The sequence below is a fragment of the Chiloscyllium punctatum genome, chromosome 48 (assembly GCF_047496795.1).
Source record: "Chiloscyllium punctatum isolate Juve2018m chromosome 48, sChiPun1.3, whole genome shotgun sequence".
NCBI lineage: Eukaryota > Metazoa > Chordata > Chondrichthyes > Orectolobiformes > Hemiscylliidae > Chiloscyllium > Chiloscyllium punctatum.
In genome coordinates, this window is record NC_092786.1 from 1,864,240 (window position 1) to 1,882,168 (window position 17,929).

The following is a 17,929-nucleotide window of genomic DNA, read 5'->3' on the forward strand; positions in this document are numbered from 1 at the left end:
CTCTGTTTCGGCCCCTCTGTTTCTCGCACTCTGTTTCAGACCCTCTTTTTCTCGCCCTCTGTTTCAGCCCCTCTGTTTCAGACCCTCTGTTTCTCACCCTCTGTTTCAGACCCTCTGTTTCGCGCCCTCTGTTTCGTGCCCTCTGTTTCAGACCCTCTGTTTCAGACCCTCTGTTTCTCGCCCTCTGTTTCAGCCCCTCTGTTTCTCGCCCTCTGTTTCAGCCCCTCTGTTTCAGACCCTCTGTTTCAGCCCCTCTGTTTCAGACCCTCTGTTTCAGACTCTCTGTTTCTAGCCCTCTGTTTCGCGCCCTCTGTTTCAGCCCCTCTGTTTCTCGTCCACTGTTTCTCGCCCTCTGTTTCGCGCCCTCTGTTTCAGACCCTCTGTTTCATCCCCTCTGTTTCAGCCCCTCTGTTTCAGCCCCTCTGTTTCTCGCCCTCTGTTTCAGCCCCTCTGTTTCAGACCCTCTGTTTCAGCCCCACTGTTTCAGACCCTCTGTTTCAGACCCTCTGTTTCTCGCCCTCTGTTTCAGCCCCTCTGTTTCTCGCCCTCTGTTTCGGCCCCTCTGTTTCTCGCCCTCTGTTTCAGACCCTCTGTTTCAGACCCTCTGTTTCAGGCCCTCTGTTTCTTGCCCTCTGTTTCAGCCCTTCTGTTTCTCGCCCTCTGTTTCAGCCCCTCTGTTTCAGACCCTCTGTTTCAGCCCCTCTGTTTCAGACCCTCTGTTTCAGACCCTCTGTTTCTCGCCCTCTGTTTCTCGCCCTCTGTTTCAGACCCTCTGTTTCGCGCCCTCTATTTCAGCCCCTCTGTTTCAGCCCCTCAGTTTCAGCCCCTCTGTTTCAGCCCCTCTGTTTCTCGCACTCTGTTTCTCACCCTCTGTTTCAGACCCTCTGTTTCAGCCCCTTTGTTTCAACCCCTGTTTCTCGCCCTCTGTTTCAGCCCCTCTGTTTCAGCCCCTCTGTTTCAGCCCCTCTGTTTCAGACCCTCTGTTTCAGACCCTCTGTTTCTCGCCCCCTGATTCGCGCCCTCTGTTTCAGCCCCTCTGTTTCAGACCCGCTGTTTCAGACCCTCTGTTTCTCGCCGTCTGTTTCGGCACCTCTGTTTTTCGCCCTCTGTTTCAGACCCTCGGTTTCAGACACTCTGTTTCAGACCCTCTGTTTCAGACCCTCTGCGTCAGACCCTCTGTTTCACGCCCTCTGTTTCAGACTCTCTGTTTCGCGCCCTCTGTTTCAGCCCCTCTGTTTCAGCCCCTCTGTTTCAGCCCCTCTGTTTCTCGCCCTCTGTTTCTCGCCCTCTGTTTCACGCCCTCTGATTCGCGGCCTCTGTTTCGCGCCCTCTGTTTCAGCCCCTCTGTTCCAGACCCTCTGTGTCAGACCCTCTGTTTCACGCCATCTGAATCGGCCCATCTGTTTCTCGCCCTCTGTTTCGGCCCCTCTGTTTCTCGCCCTCTGTTTCAGACCCTCTGTTTCTCGCCCTCTGTTTCAGCCCCTCTGTTTCAGCCCCTCTGTTTCAGACCCTCTGTTTCTCGCCATCTGTTTCAGCCCCTCTGTTTCAGACCGTCTGTTTCAGACCCTCTGTTTCAGCCCCTCTGTTTCAGCCACTCTGTTTCTCGCCCTCTGTTTCAGCCCCTCTGTTTCAGACCCTCTGTTTCACCCCTCTGTTTCAGCCCCTCTGTTTCAGACCCTCTGTTTCTCGTCCTCTGTTTCGCACCCTCTGTTTCGCGCCCTCTGTTTCAGCCCCTCTGTTTCTCAACCTCTGTTTCTCACCCTCTGTTTCAGACCCTCTGTTTCGCGTCCTCTGTTTCAGCCCCTCTGTTTCAGTCCCTCTGTTTCAGCCCCTCTGTTTCTCGCCCTCTGTTTCTCACCCTGTGTTTCAGACCGTCTGTTTCAGCCCCTCTGTTTCAGCCCCTCTGTTTCTCGCCCTCTGTTTCAGCCCCTCTGTTTCAGACCCTCTGTTTCAGCCCCTCTGTTTCAGCCCCTCTGTTTCAGACCCTCTGTTTCTCGCCCTTTGTTTCGCGCCCACTGTTTCGCGCCCTCTGTTTCAGACCCTCTGTTTCTCACCCTCTGTTTCGTCCCCTCTGTTTCTCGCACTCTGTTTCAGACCCTCTTTTTCTCGCCCTCTGTTTCAGCCCCTCTGTTTCAGACCCTCTGTTTCTCACCCTCTGTTTCATGCCCTCTGTTTCAGACCCTCTGTTTCAGGCCCTCTGTTTCTCGCCCTCTGTTTCAGCCCCTCTGTTTCTCGCCCTCTGTTTCAGCCCCTCTGTTTCAGACCCTCTGTTTCAGCCCCTCTGTTTCAGACCCTCTGTTTCAGACCCTCTGTTTCTAGCCCTCTGTTTCGCGCCCTCTGTTTCAGCCCCTCTGTTTCTCGTCCACTGTTTCTCGCCCTCTGTTTCGCGCCCTCTGTTTCAGACCCTCTGTTTCAGCCCCTCTGTTTCAGCCCCTCTGTTTCAGCCCCTCTGTTTCTCGCCTTCTGTTTCAGCCCCTCTGTTTCAGACCCTCTGTTTCAGCCCCTCTGTTTCAGCCCCTCTGATTCAGACCCTCTGTTTCTCGCTCTCTGTTTCGCGCCCTCTGTTTCGCGCCGTCTGTTTCAGCCCCTCTGTTTCAGCCCCACTGTTTCAGACCCTCTGTTTCAGACCCTCTGTTTCTCGCCCTCTGTTTCAGCCCCTCTGTTTCTCGCCCTCTGTTTCGGCCGCTCTGTTTCTCGCCCTCTGTTTCAGACCCTCTGTTTCAGACCCTCTGTTTCAGGCCCTCTGTTTCTTGCCCTCTGTTTCAGCCCTTCTGTTTCTCGCCCTCTGTTTCAGCCCCTCTGTTTCAGACCCTCTGTTTCAGCCCCTCTGTTTCAGACCCTCTGTTTCAGACCCTCTGTTTCAGACCCTCTGTTTCTCGCCCTCTGTTTCAGACCCTCTGTTTCGCGCCCTCTGTTTCAGCCCCTCTGTTTCAGCCCCTCAGTTTCAGCCCCTCTGTTTCAGCCCCTCTGTTTCTCGCACTCTGTTTCTCACCCTCTGTTTCAGACCCTCTGTTTCAGCCCCTCTGTTTCAGCCCCTCTGTTTCTCGCCCTCTGTTTCAGCCCCTCTGTTTCAGACCCTCTGTTTCAGCCCCTCTGTTTCAGCCCCTCTGTTTCAGACCCTCTGTTTCTCGCCCTCTGTTTCGCGACCTCTGTTTCGCGCCCTCTGTTTCAGACCCTCTGTTTCAGACCCTCTGTTTCAGACCCTCTGTTTCTCACCCTCTGTTTCGGCCCCTCTGTTTCAGCCCCTCTGTTTCAGACCCTCTGTTTGTCGCCCGCTGTGTCGGCCCCTCTGATTCTCGCCCTCTGTTTCGGCCCCTCTGTTTCTCGTCCTCTGTTTCAGACCCTCTGTTTCTCGCCCCCTGTTTCAGCCCCTCTTTTTCAGACCCTCTGTTTCAGACCCTCTGTTTCAGCCCCTCTGTTTCAGCCCCTCTGTTTCTCGCCCTCTGTTTCAGCCCCTCTGTTTCAGACCCTCTGATTCAGCCCCTCTGTTTCAGCCCCTCTGTTTCGCACCCTCGGTTTCGCGCCCTCTGTTTCAGCCCCTCTGTTTCAGACCCTCTGTTTCAGACCCTCTGTTTCAGCCCCTCTGTTTCAGACCCTCTGTTTCTCACCCTCTGTTTCAGACCCTCTGTTTCGCGCCCTCTGTTTCATGCCCTCTGTTTCAGACCCTCTGTATCAGGCCCTCTGTTTCTCGCCCTCTGTTTCAGCCCCTCTGTTTCTCGCCCTCTGTTTCAGCCCCTCTGTTTCAGACCCTCTGTTTCAGCCCCTCTGTTTCAGACCCTCTGTTTCAGACCCTCTGTTTCTAGCCCTCTGTTTCGCGCCCTCTGTTTCAGCCCCTCTGTTTCTCGTCCACTGTTTCTCGCCCTCTGTTTCGCGCCCTCTGTTTCAGACCCTCTGTTTCAGCCCCTCTGTTTCAGCCCCTCTGTTTCAGCCCCTCTGTTTCTCGCCTTCTGTTTCAGCCCCTCTGTTTCAGACCCTCTGTTTCAGCCCCTCTGTTTCAGCCCCTCTGATTCAGACCCTCTGTTTCTCGCCCTCTGTTTCGCGCCCTCTGTTTCGGCCCCTCTGTTTCTCGCCCTCTGTTTCAGACCCTCTGTTTCAGACCCTCTGTTTCAGGCCCTCTGTTTCTTGCCCTCTGTGTCAGCCCTTCTGTTTCTCGCCCTCTGTTTCAGCCCCTCTGTTTCAGACCCTCTGTTTCAGCCCCTCTGTTTCAGACCCTCTGTTTCAGACCCTCTGTTTCAGACCTCCTGTTTCGCGCCCTCTGTTTCAGCCCCTCTGTTTCAGCCCCTCAGTTTCAGCCCCTCTGTTTCAGCCCCTCTGTTTCTCGCACTCTGTATCTCACCCTCTGTTTCAGACCCTCTGTTTCAGCCCCTCTGTTTCTCGCCCTCTGTTTCAGCCCCTCTGTTTCAGACCCTCTGTTTCAGCCCCTCTGTTTCAGACCCTCTGTTTCAGACCCTCTGTTTCTCGCCCTCTGTTTCGCGACCTCTGTTTCGCGCCCTCTGTTTCAGCCCCTCTGTTTCAGACCCTCTGTTTCTCGCCCTCTGTTTCGGCACCTCTGTTTCTCGCCGTCTGTTTCGGCCCCTCTGTTTCTCGCCCTCTGTTTCAGACCCTCTGTTTCAGACCCTCTGTTTCAGACCCTCTGTTTCTCACCCTCTGTTTCGGCCCCTCTGTTTCAGCCCCTCTGTTTCAGACCCTCTGTTTGTCGCCCGCTGTGTCGGCCCCTCTGATTCTCGCCCTCTGTTTCTCGCCCTCTTTTTCGGCACCTCTGTTTCTCGCCGTCTGTTTCGGCCCCTCTGTTTCTCGCCCTCTGTTTCAGACCCTCTGTTTCAGACCCTCTGTTTCAGACCCTCTGTGTCTCACCCTCTGTTTCGGCCCCTCTGTTTCAGCCCCTCTGTTTCAGACCCTCTGTTTCAGACCCTCTGTTTCAGACCCTCTGTTTCTCGCCCTCTGATTCAGCCCCTCTGTTTCAGCCCCTCTGTTTCAGACCCTCTGTTTCAGACCCTCTGTTTCAGCCCCTCTGTTTCAGACCCTCTGTTTCTCGCCCTCTGTTTCGGCACCTCTGTTTCTCGCCGTCTGTTTCGGCCCCTCTGTTTCTCGCCCTCTGTTTCAGACCCTCTGTTTCAGACCCTCTGTTTCTCACCCTCTGTTTCAGCCCCTCTGTTTCAGCCCTTCTGTTTCAGACCCTCTGTTTGTCGCCCGCTGTGTCGGCCCCTCTGATTCTCGCCCTCTGTTTCGGCCCCTGTGTTTCTCGCACTCTGTTTCAGACCCTCTGTTTCTCGCCCTCTGTTTCAGCCCCTCTGTTTCAGCCCCTCTGTTTCAGACCCTCTGTTTCAGCCCCTCTGATTCTCGCCCTCTGTTTCGGCCCCTCTGTTTCTCGCTCTCTGTTTCAGACCCTCTGTTTCTCGCCCTCTGTTTCAGCCCCTCTGTTTCAGACCCTCTGTTTCAGACCCTCTGTTTCAGCCCCTCTGTTTCTCGCCCGCTGTTTCAGCCCCTCTGTTTCAGACCCTCTGTTTCAGCCCCTCTGTTTCAGCCCCTCTGTTTCGCGCCCTCTGTTTCGCGCCCTCTGTTTCAGCCCCTCTGTTTCAGACCCTCTGTTTCAGCCCCTATGTTTCAGACCCTCTGTTTCAGACCCGCTGTTTCAGACCCTCTGTTTCAGACCCTCTGTTTCTCGCCCTCTGTTTCAGCCCCTCTGTTCTCGCCCTCTGTTTCAGCCCCTCTGTTTCAGACCCTCTGTTTCAGCCCCTCTGTTTCAGACCCTCTGTTTCAGACCCTCTGTTTGTCGCCCTCTGTTTCAGCCCCTCTGTTTCAGACCCTCTGTTTCTCGCCCTCTGTTTCGGCACCTCTGTTTCTCGCCGTCTGTTTCGGCCCCTCTGTTTCGCGCCGTCTGTTTCAGCCCCTCTGTTTCAGCCCCACTGTTTCAGACCCTCTGTTTCAGACCCTCTGTTTCTCGCCCTCTGTATCAGCCCCTCTGTTTCTCGCCCTCTGTTTCGGCCCCTCTGTTTCTCGCCCTCTGTTTCAGACCCTCTGTTTCAGACCCTCTGTTTAAGGCACTCTGTTTCTTGCCCTCTGTTTCAGCCCTTCTGTTTCTCGCCCTCTGTTTCAGCCCCTCTGTTTCAGACCCTCTGTTTCAGACCCTCTGTTTCAGCCCCTCTGTTTCAGACCCTCTGTTTCAGACCCTCTGTTTCTCGCCCTCTGTTTCAGACCCTCTGTTTCGCGCCCTCTGTTTCAGCCCCTCTGTTTCAGCCCCACTGTTTCAGCCCCTCTGTTTCAGCCCCTCTGTATCTCGCCCTCTGTTTCTCACCCTCTGTTTCAGACCCTCTGTTTCAGCCCCTCTGTTTCAGCCCCTCTGTTTCTCGCCCTCTGTTTCAGCCCCTCTGTTTCAGACCCTCTGTTTCAGCCCCTCTGTTTCAGCCGCTCTGTTTCAGACCCTCTGTTTCTCGCCCTCTGTTTCGCGACCTCTGTTTCACGCCCTCTGTTTCAGCCCCTCTGTTTCAGACCCTCTGTTTCTCGCCATCTGTTTCGCACCTCTGTTTCTCGCCGTCTGTTTCGGCCCCTCTGTTTCTCGCCCTCTGTTTCAGACCCTCTGTTTCAGACCCTCTGTTTCAGACCCTCTGTTTCTCACCCTCTGTTTCGGCCCCTCTGTTTCAGACCCTCTGTTTCAGACCCTCTGTATGTCGCCCGCTGTGTCGGCCCCTCTGATTCCCGCCCTCTGTTTCGGCCCCTCTGTTTCTCGCCCTCTGTTTCAGACCCTCTGTTTCTCGCCCTCTATTTCAGCCCCTCTGTTTCATACCCTCTGTTTCAGCCCATCTGTTTCAGCCCCTCTGTTTCTCGCCCTCTGTTTCAGCCCCTCTGTTTCAGCCCCTCTGTTTCGCGCCCTCTGTTTCGCGCCCTCTGTTTCAGCCCCTCAGTTTCAGCCCCTCTGTTTCAGCCCCTCTGTTTCTCGCACTCTGTATCTCACCCTCTGTTTCAGACCCTCTGTTTCAGCCCCTCTGTTTCAGCCCCTCTGTTTCTCGCCCTCTGTTTCAGCCCCTCTGTTTCAGACCCTCTGTTTCAGCCCCTCTGTTTCAGCCCCTCTGTTTCAGACCCTCTGTTTCTCGCCCTCTGTTTCGCGACCTCTGTTTCGCGCCCTCTGTTTCAGCCCCTCTGTTTCAGACCCTCTGTTTCTCGCCCTCTGTTTCGGCACCTCTGTTTCTCGCCGTCTGTTTCGGCCCCTCTGTTTCTCACCCTCTGTTTCGGCCCCTCTGTTTCAGCCCCTCTGTTTCAGACCCTCTGTTTGTCGCCCGCTGTGTCGGCCCCTCTGATTCTCGCCCTCTGTTTCGGCCCCTCTGTTTCTCGCCCTCTGTTTCAGACCCTCTGTTTCTCGCCCTCTGTTTCAGCCCCTCTTTTTCAGACCCTCTGTTTCAGACCCTCTGTTTCAGCCCCTCTGTTTCAGCCCCTCTGTTTCTCGCCCTCTGTTTCAGCCCCTCTGTTTCAGACCCTCTGTTTCAGCCCCTCTGTTTCAGCCCCTCTGTTTCGCGCCCTCTGTTTCGCGCCCTCTGTTTCAGCCCCTCTGTTTCAGACCCTCTGTTTCAGACCCTCTGTTTCTCGCCCTCTGATTCAGCCACTCTGTTTCTCGCCCTCTGTTTCAGCCCCTCTGTTGGTCGCCCTCTGTTTCAGCCCCTCTGTTTCAGACCCTCTGTTTCTCGCCCTCTGTTTCGGCACCTCTGTTTCTCGCCGTCTGTTTCGGCCCCTCTGTTTCTCGCCCTCTGTTTCAGACCCTCTGTTTCAGACCCTCTGTTTCTCACCCTCTGTTTCGGCCCCTCTGTTTCAGCCCTTCTGTTTCAGACCCTCTGTTTGTCGCCCGCTGTGTCGGCCCCTCTGATTCTCGCCCTCTGTTTCGGCCCCTGTGTTTCTCGCACTCTGTTTCAGACCCTCTGTTTCTCGCCCTCTGTTTTAGCCCCTCTGTTTCAGCTCCTCTGTTTCAGACCCTCTGTTTCAGCCCCTCTGTTTCAGCCCCTCTGTTTCGCGCCCTCTGTTTCGCGCCCTCTGTTTCAGCCCCTCTGTTTCAGACCCTCTGTTTCAGCCCCTCTGTTTCAGACCCTCTGTTTCAGACCCGCTGTTTCAGACCCTCTGTTTCAGACCCTCTGTTTCTCGCCCTCTGTTTCAGCCCCTCTGTTTCAGACCCTCTGTTTCTCGCCGTCTGTTTCGGCCCCTCTGTTTCTCGCCGTCTGTTTCGGCCCCTCTGTTTCTCGCCCTCTGTTTCAGACCCTCTGTTTCAGACCCTCTGTTTCAGACCCTCTGTGTCTCACCCTCTGTTTCGGCCCCTCTGTTTCAGCCCCTCTGTTTCAGACTCTCTGTTTGTCGCCCGCTGTGTCGGCCCCTCTGATTCTCGCCCTCTGTTTCGGCCCCTCTGTTTCTCGCTCTCTGTTTCAGACCCTCTGTTTCTCGCCCTCTGTTTCAGCCCCTCTGTTTCAGACCCTCTGTTTCAGCCCCTCTGTTTCTCGCCCGCTGTTTCAGCCCCTCTGTTTCAGACCCTCTGTTTCAGCCCCTCTGTTTCAGCCCCTCTGTTTCGCGCCCTCTGTTTCGCGCCCTCTGTTTCAGCCCCTCTGTTTCAGACCCTCTGTTTCAGCCCCTATGTTTCAGACCCTCTGTTTCAGACCCGCTGTTTCAGACCCTCTGTTTCAGACCCTCTGTTTCTCGCCCTCTGTTTCAGCCCCTCTGTTCTCGCCCTCTGTTTCAGCCCCTCTGTTTCAGACCCTCTGTTTCAGCCCCTCTGTTTCAGACCCTCTGTTTCAGACCCTCTGTTTGTCGCCCTCTGTTTCAGCCCCTCTGTTTCAGACCCTCTGTTTCTCGCCCTCTGTTTCGGCACCTCTGTTTCTCGCCGTCTGTTTCGGCCCCTCTGTTTCGCGCCGTCTGTTTCAGCCCCTCTGTTTCAGCCCCACTGTTTCAGACCCTCTGTTTCAGACCCTCTGTTTCTCGCCCTCTGTATCAGCCCCTCTGTTTCTCGCCCTCTGTTTCGGCCCCTCTGTTTCTCGCCCTCTGTTTCAGACCCTCTGTTTCAGACCCTCTGTTTAAGGCCCTCTGTTTCTTGCCCTCTGTTTCAGCCCTTCTGTTTCTCGCCCTCTGTTTCAGCCCCTCTGTTTCAGACCCTCTGTTTCAGACCCTCTGTTTCAGCCCCTCTGTTTCAGACCCTCTGTTTCAGACCCTCTGTTTCTCGCCCTCTGTTTCAGACCCTCTGTTTCGCGCCCTCTGTTTCAGCCCCTCTGTTTCAGCCCCACTGTTTCAGCTCCTCTGTTTCAGCCCCTCTGTATCTCGCCCTCTGTTTCTCACCCTCTGTTTCAGACCCTCTGTTTCAGCCCCTCTGTTTCAGCCCCTCTGTTTCTCGCCCTCTGTTTCAGCCCCTCTGTTTCAGACCCTCTGTTTCAGCCCCTCTGTTTCAGCCGCTCTGTTTCAGACCCTCTGTTTCTCGCCCTCTGTTTCGCGACCTCTGTTTCACGCCCTCTGTTTCAGCCCCTCTGTTTCAGACCCTCTGTTTCTCGCCCTCTGTTTCGCACCTCTGTTTGTCGCCGTCTGTTTCGGCCCCTCTGTTTCTCGCCCTCTGTTTCAGACCCTCTGTTTCAGACCCTCTGTTTCAGACCCTCTGTTTCTCACCCTCTGTTTCGGCCCCTCTGTTTCAGACCCTCTGTTTCAGACCCTCTGTATGTCGCCCGCTGTGTCGGCCCCTCTGATTCCCGCCCTCTGTTTCGGCCCCTCTGTTTCTCGCCCTCTGTTTCAGACCCTCTGTTTCTCGCCCTCTATTTCAGCCCCTCTGTTTCAGACCCTCTGTTTCAGCCCATCTGTTTCAGCCCCTCTGTTTCTCGCCCTCTGTTTCAGACCCTCTGTTTCAGCCCCTCTGTTTCAGCCCCTCTGTTTCGCGCCCTCTGTTTCGCGCCCTCTGTTTCAGCCCCTCTGTTTCAGACCCTCTGTTTCAGCCCCTATGTTTCAGACCCTCTGTTTCAGACCCGCTGTTTCAGACCCTCTGTTTCAGACCCTCTGTTTCTCGCCCTCTGTTTCAGCCCCTCTGTTCTCGCCCTCTGTTTCAGCCCCTCTGTTTCAGACCCTCTGTTTCAGCCCCTCTGTTTCAGACCCTCTGTTTCAGACCCTCTGTTTGTCGCCCTCTGTTTCAGCCCCTCTGTTTCAGACCCTCTGTTTCTCGCCCTCTGTTTCGGCACCTCTGTTTCTCGCCGTCTGTTTCGGCCCCTCTGTTTCGCGCCGTCTGTTTCAGCCCCTCTGTTTCAGCCCCACTGTTTCAGACCCTCTGTTTCAGACCCTCTGTTTCTCGCCCTCTGTATCAGCCCCTCTGTTTCTCGCCCTCTGTTTCGGCCCCTCTGTTTCTCGCCCTCTGTTTCAGACCCTCTGTTTCAGACCCTCTGTTTAAGGCCCTCTGTTTCTTGCCCTCTGTTTCAGCCCTTCTGTTTCTCGCCCTCTGTTTCAGCCCCTCTGTTTCAGACCCTCTGTTTCAGACCCTCTGTTTCAGCCCCTCTGTTTCAGACCCTCTGTTTCAGACCCTCTGTTTCTCGCCCTCTGTTTCAGACCCTCTGTTTCGCGCCCTCTGTTTCAGCCCCTCTGTTTCAGCCCCACTGTTTCAGCTCCTCTGTTTCAGCCCCTCTGTATCTCGCCCTCTGTTTCTCACCCTCTGTTTCAGACCCTCTGTTTCAGCCCCTCTGTTTCAGCCCCTCTGTTTCTCGCCCTCTGTTTCAGCCCCTCTGTTTCAGACCCTCTGTTTCAGCCCCTCTGTTTCAGCCGCTCTGTTTCAGACCCTCTGTTTCTCGCCCTCTGTTTCGCGACCTCTGTTTCACGCCCTCTGTTTCAGCCCCTCTGTTTCAGACCCTCTGTTTCTCGCCCTCTGTTTCGCACCTCTGTTTGTCGCCGTCTGTTTCGGCCCCTCTGTTTCTCGCCCTCTGTTTCAGACCCTCTGTTTCAGACCCTCTGTTTCAGACCCTCTGTTTCTCACCCTCTGTTTCGGCCCCTCTGTTTCAGACCCTCTGTTTCAGACCCTCTGTATGTCGCCCGCTGTGTCGGCCCCTCTGATTCCCGCCCTCTGTTTCGGCCCCTCTGTTTCTCGCCCTCTGTTTCAGACCCTCTGTTTCTCGCCCTCTATTTCAGCCCCTCTGTTTCAGACCCTCTGTTTCAGCCCATCTGTTTCAGCCCCTCTGTTTCTCGCCCTCTGTTTCAGACCCTCTGTTTCAGCCCCTCTGTTTCGCGCCCTCTGTTTCGCGCCCTCTGTTTCAGCCCCTCTGTTTCAGACCCTCTGTTTCAGCCCCTATGTTTCAGACCCTCTGTTTCAGACCGGCTGTTTCAGACCCTCTGTTTCAGACCCTCTGTTTCTCGCCCTCTGTTTCAGCCCCTCTGTTTCTCGCCCTCTGTTTCAGCCCCTCTGTTTCAGACCCTCTGTTTCAGCCCCTCTGTTTCAGACCCTCTGTTTCAGACCCTCTGTTTGTCGCCCTCTGTTTCAGCCCCTCTGTTTCAGACACTCTGTTTCTCGCCCTCTGTTTCGGCACCTCTGTTTCTCGCCGTCTGTTTCGGCCCCTCTGTTTCTCGCCCTCTGTTTCAGCCCCTCTGTTTCACACCCTCTGTTTCAGACCCTCTGTTTCAGGCACTCTGTTTCAGCCCCTCTGTTTCTCGCCCTCTGTTTCAGCCCCTCTGTTTCGGCCCCTCTGTTTCTCGCACTCTGTTTCAGACCCTCTGTTTCTCGCCCTCTGTTTCAGCCCCTCTGTTTCACACCCTCTGTTTCAGACCCTCTGTTTCAGGCCCTCTGTTTCAGCCCCTCTGTTTCTCGCCCTCTGTTTCTCGCCCTCTGTTTCGGCCCCTCTGTTTCTCGCCCTCTGTTTCAGCCCCTCTGTTTCAGACCCTCTGTTTCAGGCCCTCTGTTTCTTGCCCTCTGTTTCAGCCCTTCTGTTTGTCGCCCTCTGTTTCAGCCCCTCTGTTTCAGACCCTCTGTTTCAGCCCCTCTGTTTCAGACCCTCTGTTTCAGACCCTCTGTTTCAGACCCTCTGTTTCAGCCACTCTGTTTCAGACCCTCTGTTTCAGACCCTCTGCGTCAGACCCTCTGTTTCACGCCCCTCAGTTTCAGGCCCTCTGTTTCAGCCCCTCTGTTTCTCGCCCTCTGTTTCAGCCCCTCTGTTTCGGCCCCTCTGTTTCTCGCCCTCTGTTTCAGCCCCTCTGTTTCAGACCCTCTGTTTCAGGCCCTCTGTTTCTTGCCCTCTGTTTCAGCCCTTCTGTTTGTCGCCCTCTGTTTCAGCCCCTCTGTTTCAGACCCTCTGTTTCAGCCCCTCTGTTTCAGACCCTCTGTTTCAGACCCTCTGTTTCAGACCCTCTGTTTCAGCCACTCTGTTTCAGACCCTCTGTTTCAGACCCTCTGTTTCTCGCCCTCTGTTTCAGACCCTCTGTTTCGCGCCCTCTGTTTCAGCCCCTCTGTTTCAGCCCCTCAGTTTCAGCCCCTCTGTTTCAGCCCCTCTGTTTCTCGCACTCTGTTTCTCACCCTCTGTTTCAGACCCTCTGTTTCAGCCCCTTTGTTTCAACCCCTGTTTCTCGCCCTCTGTTTCAGCCCCTCTGTTTCAGACCCTCTGTTTCAGCCCCTCTGTTTCAGCCCCTCTGTTTCAGACCCTCTGTTTCAGACCCTCTGTTTCAGCCCCTCTGATTCGCGCCCTCTGTTTCAGCCCCTCTGTTTCAGACCCGCTGTTTCAGACCATCTGTTTCTCGCCGTCTGTTTCGGCACCTCTGTTTTTCGCCCTCTGTTTCAGACCCTCGGTTTCAGACACTCTGTTTCAGACCCTCTGTTTCAGACCCTCTACGTCAGACCCTCTGTTTCACGCCCTCTGTTTCAGACCCTCTGTTTCGCGCCCTCTGTTTCAGCCCCTCTGTTTCAGCCCCTCTGTTTCAGCCCCTCTGTTTCTCGCCCTCTGTTTCTCGCCCTCTGTTTCACGCCCTCTGATTCGCGGCCTCTGTTTCGCGCCCTCTGTTTCAGCCCCTCTGTTCCAGACCCTCTGTGTCAGACCCTCTGTTTCACGCCATCTGTTTCGGCCCATCTGTTTCTCGCCCTCTGTTTCGGCCCCTCTGTTTCTCGCCCTCTGTTTCAGCCCCTCTGTTTCAGCCACTCTGTTTCAGACCCTCTGTTTCTCGCCATCTGTTTCAGCCCCTCTGTTTCAGACCCTCTGTTTCAGACCCTCTGTTTCAGCCCCTCTGTTTCAGCCACTCTGTTTCTCGCCCTCTGTTTCAGCCCCTCTGTTTCAGACCCTCTGTTTCACCCCTCTGTTTCAGCCCCTCTGTTTCAGACCCTCTGTTTCTCGTCCTCTGTTTCGCGCCCTCTGTTTCGCGCCCTCTGTTTCAGCCCCTCTGTTTCTCGACCTCTGTTTCTCACCCTCTGTTTCAGACCCTCTGTTTCGCGTCCTCTGTTTCAGCCCCTCTGTTTCAGTCCCTCTGTTTCAGCCCCTCTGTTTCTCGCCCTCTGTTTCTCAACCTCTGTTTCAGACCGTCTGTTTCAGCCCCTCTGTTTCAGCCCCTCTGTTTCAGCCCCTCTGTTTCTCACCCTCTGTTTCAGCCCCTCTGTTTCAGACCCTCTGTTTCAGCCCCTCTGTTTCAGCCCCTCTGTTTCAGACCCTCTGTTTCTCGCCCTTTGTTTCGCGCCCACTGTTTCGCGCCCTCTGTTTCAGCCCCTCTGTTTCAGACCCTCTGTTTCTCACCCTCTGTTTCGTCCCCTCTGTTTCTCGCACTGTGTTTCAGACCCTCTTTTTCTCGCCCTCTGTTTCAGCCCCTCTGTTTCAGACCCTCTGTTTCTCACCCTCTGTTTCAGACCCTCTGTTTCGCGCCCACTGTTTCATGCCCTCTGTTTCAGACCCTCTGTTTCAGGCCCTCTGTTTCTCGCCCTCTGTTTCAGCCCCTCTGTTTCTCGCCCTCTGTTTCAGCCCCTCTGTTTCAGACCCTCTGTTTCAGCCCCTCTGTTTCAGACCCTCTGTTTCAGACCCTCTGTTTCTAGCCCTCTGTTTCGCGCCCTCTGTTTCAGCCCCTGTTTCTCGTCCACTGTTTCTCGCCCTCTGTTTCGCGCCCTCTGTTTCAGACCCTCTGTTTCAGCCCCTCTGTTTCTGCCCCTCTGTTTCAGCCCCTCTGTTTCTCGCCTTCTGTTTCAGCTCCTCTGTTTCAGACCCTCCGTTTCAGCCCCTCTGTTTCAGCCCCTCTGATTCAGACCCTCTGTTTCTCGCCCTCTGTTTCGCGCCCTCTGTTTCGCGCCGTCTGTTTCAGCCCCTCTGTTTCAGCCCCACTGTTTCAGACCATCTGTTTCAGACCCTCTGTTTCTCGCCCTCTGTTTCTCGCCCTCTGTTTCGGCCCCTCTGTTTCTCGCCCTCTGTTTCAGACCCTCTGTTTCAGACCCTCTGTTTCAGGCCCTCTGTTTCTTGCCCTCTGTTTCAGCCCTTCTGTTTCTCGCCCTCTGTTTCAGCCCCTCTGTTTCAGACCCTCTGTTTCAGCCCCTCTGTTTCAGACCCTCTGTTTCAGACCCTCTGTTTCAGACCCTCTGTTTCTCGCCCTCTGTTTCAGACCCTCTGTTTCGCGCCCTCTGTTTCAGCCCCTCTGTTTCAGCCCCTCAGTTTCAGCCCCTCTGTTTCAGCCCCTCTGTTTCTCGCACTCTGTTTCTCACCCTCTGTTTCAGACCCTCTGTTTCAGCCCCTCTGTTTCAGCCCCTCTGTTTCTCGCCCTCTGTTTCAGCCCCTCTGTTTCAGACCCTCTGTTTCAGCCCCTCTGTTTCAGCCCCTCTGTTTCAGAGCCTCTGTTTCTCGCCCTCTGTTTCGCGACCTCTGTTTCGCGCCCTCTGTTTCAGCCCCTCTGTTTCAGACCCTCTGTTTCTCGCCCTCTGTTTCGGCACCTCTGTTTCTCGCCGTCTGTTTCGGCCCCTCTGTTTCTCGACCTCTGTTTCAGACCCTCTGTTTCAGACCCTCTGTTTCAGACCCTCTGTTTCTCACCCTCTGTTTCGGCCCCTCTGTTTCAGCCCCTCTGTTTCAGACCCTCTGTTTGTCGCCCGCTGTGTCGGCCCCTCTGATTCTCGCCCTCTGTTTCGGCCCCTCTGTTTCTCGCCCTCTGTTTCAGACCCTCTGTTTCTCGCCCTCTGTTTCAGCCCCTCTTTTTCAGACCCTCTGTTTCAGACCCTCTGTTTCAGCCCCTCTGTTTCAGCCCCTCTGTTTCTCGCCCTCTGTTTCAGCCCCTCTGTTTCAGACCCTCTGTTTCAGCCCCTCTGTTTCAGCCCCTCTGTTTCGCACCCTCGGTTTCGCGCCCTCTGTTTCAGCCCCTCTGTTTCAGACCCTCTGTTTCAGACCCTCTGTTTCAGCCCCTCTGTTTCAGACCCTCTGTTTCTCACCCTCTGTTTCAGAACCTCTGTTTCGCGCACTCTGTTTCATGCCCTCTGTTTCAGACCCTCTGTTTCAGGCCCTCTGTTTCAGCCCCTCTGTTTCTCGCCCTCTGTTTCAGCCCCTCTGTTTCAGCCCCTCTGTTTCAGCCCCTCTGTTTCAGCCCCTCTGTTTCAGACCCTCTGTTTCAGCCCCTCTGTTTCAGCCCCTCTGTTTCAGACCCTCTGTTTCAGACCCTCTGTTTCTCGCCCTCTGATTCGCGCCCTCTGTTTCAGCCCCTCTGTTTCAGACCCGCTGTTTCAGACCCTCTGTTTCTCGCCGTCTGTTTCGGCACCTCTGTTTTTCGCCCTCTGTTTTAGACCCTCGGTTTCAGACACTCTGTTTCAGACCCTCTGTTTCAGACCCTCTGCGTCAGACCCTCTGTTTCACGCCCTCTGTTTCAGACCCTCTGTTTCGCGCCCTCTGTTTCAGCCCCTCTGTTTCAGCCCCTCTGTTTCAGCCCCTCTGTTTCTCGCCCTCTGTTTCTCGCCCTCTGTTTCACGCCCTCTGATTCGCGGCCTCTGTTTCGCGCCCTCTGTTTCAGCCCCTCTGTTCCAGACCCTCTGTGTCAGACCCTCTGTTTCACGCCATCTGTTTCGGCCCATCTGTTTCTCGCCCTCTGTTTCGGCCCCTCTGTTTCTCGCCCTCTGTTTCAGACCCTCTGTTTCTCGCCCTCTGTTTCAGCCCCTCTGTTTCAGCCCCTCTGTTTCAGACCCTCTGTTTCTCGCCATCTGTTTCAGCCCCTCTGTTTCAGACCGTCTGTTTCAGACCCTCTGTTTCAGCCCCTCTGTTTCAGCCACTCTGTTTCTCGCCCTCTGTTTCAGCCCCTCTGTTTCAGACCCTCTGTTTCACCCCTCTGTTTCAGCCCCTCTGTTTCAGACCCTCTGTTTCTCGTCCTCTGTTTCGCGCCCTCTGTTTCGCGCCCTCTGTTTCAGCCACTCTGTTTCTCGACCTCTGTTTCTCACCCTCTGTTTCAGACCCTCTGTTTCGCGTCCTCTGTTTCAGCCCCTCTGTTTCAGTCCCTCTGTTTCAGCCCCTCTGTTTCTCGCCCTCTGTTTCTCAACCTCTGTTTCAGACCGTCTGTTTCAGCCCCTCTGTTTCAGCCCCTCTGTTTCAGCCCCTCTGTTTCTCGCCCTCTGTTTCAGCCCCTCTGTTTCAGACCCTCTGTTTCAGCCCCTCTGTTTCAGCCCCTCTGTTTCAGACCCTCTGTTTCTCGCCCTTTGTTTCGCGCCCACTGTTTCGCGCCCTCTGTTTCAGCCCCTCTGTTTCAGACCCTCTGTTTCTCACCCTCTGTTTCGTCCCATCTGTTTCTCGCACTGTGTTTCAGACCCTCTTTTTCTCGCCCTCTGTTTCAGCCCCTCTGTTTCAGACCCTCTGTTTCTCACCCTCTGTTTCAGACCCTCTGTTTCGCGCCCACTGTTTCATGCCCTCTGTTTCAGACCCTCTGTTTCAGGCCCTCTGTTTCTCGCCCTCTGTTTCAGCCCCTCTGTTTCTCGCCCTCTGTTTCAGCCCCTCTGTTTCAGACCCTCTGTTTCAGCCCCTCTGTTTCAGACCCTCTGTTTCAGACCCTCTGTTTCTAGCCCTCTGTTTCGCGCCCTCTGTTTCAGCCCCTGTTTCTCGTCCACTGTTTCTCGCCCTCTGTTTCGCGCCCTCTGTTTCAGACCCTCTGTTTCAGCCCCTCTGTTTCTGCCCCTCTGTTTCAGCCCCTCTGTTTCTCGCCTTCTGTTTCAGCTCCTCTGTTTCAGACCCTCCGTTTCAGCCCCTCTGTTTCAGCCCCTCTGATTCAGACCCTCTGTTTCTCGCCCTCTGTTTCGCGCCCTCTGTTTCGCGCCGTCTGTTTCAGCCCCTCTGTTTCAGCCCCACTGTTTCAGACCATCTGTTTCAGACCCTCTGTTTCTCGCCCTCTGTTTCAGCCCCTCTGTTTCTCGCCCTCTGTTTCGGCCCCTCTGTTTCTCGCCCTCTGTTTCAGACCCTCTGTTTCAGACCCTCTGTTTCAGGCCCTCTGTTTCTTGCCCTCTGTTTCAGCCCTTCTGTTTCTCGCCCTCTGTTTCAGCCCCTCTGTTTCAGACCCTCTTTTTCAGCCCCTCTGTTTCAGACCCTCTGTTTCAGACCCTCTGTTTCAGACCCTCTGTTTCTCGCCCTCTGTTTCAGCCCCTCTGTTTCTCGCCCTCTGTTTCAGCCCCTCTGTTTCAGCCCCTCAGTTTCAGCCCCTCTGTTTCAGCCCCTCTGTTTCTCGCACTCTGTTTCTCACCCTCTGTTTCAGACCCTCTGTTTCAGCCCCTCTGTTTCAGCCCCTCTGTTTCTCGCCCTCTGTTTCAGCCCCTCTGTTTCAGACCCTCTGTTTCAGCCCCTCTGTTTCAGCCCCTCTGTTTCAGAGCCTCTGTTTCTCGCCCTCTGTTTCGCGACCTCTGTTTCGCGCCCTCTGTTTCAGCCCCTCTGTTTCAGACCCTCTGTTTCTCGCCCTCTGTTTCGGCACCTCTGTTTCTCGCCGTCTGTTTCGGCCCCTCTGTTTCTCGCCCTCTGTTTCAGACCCTCTGTTTCAG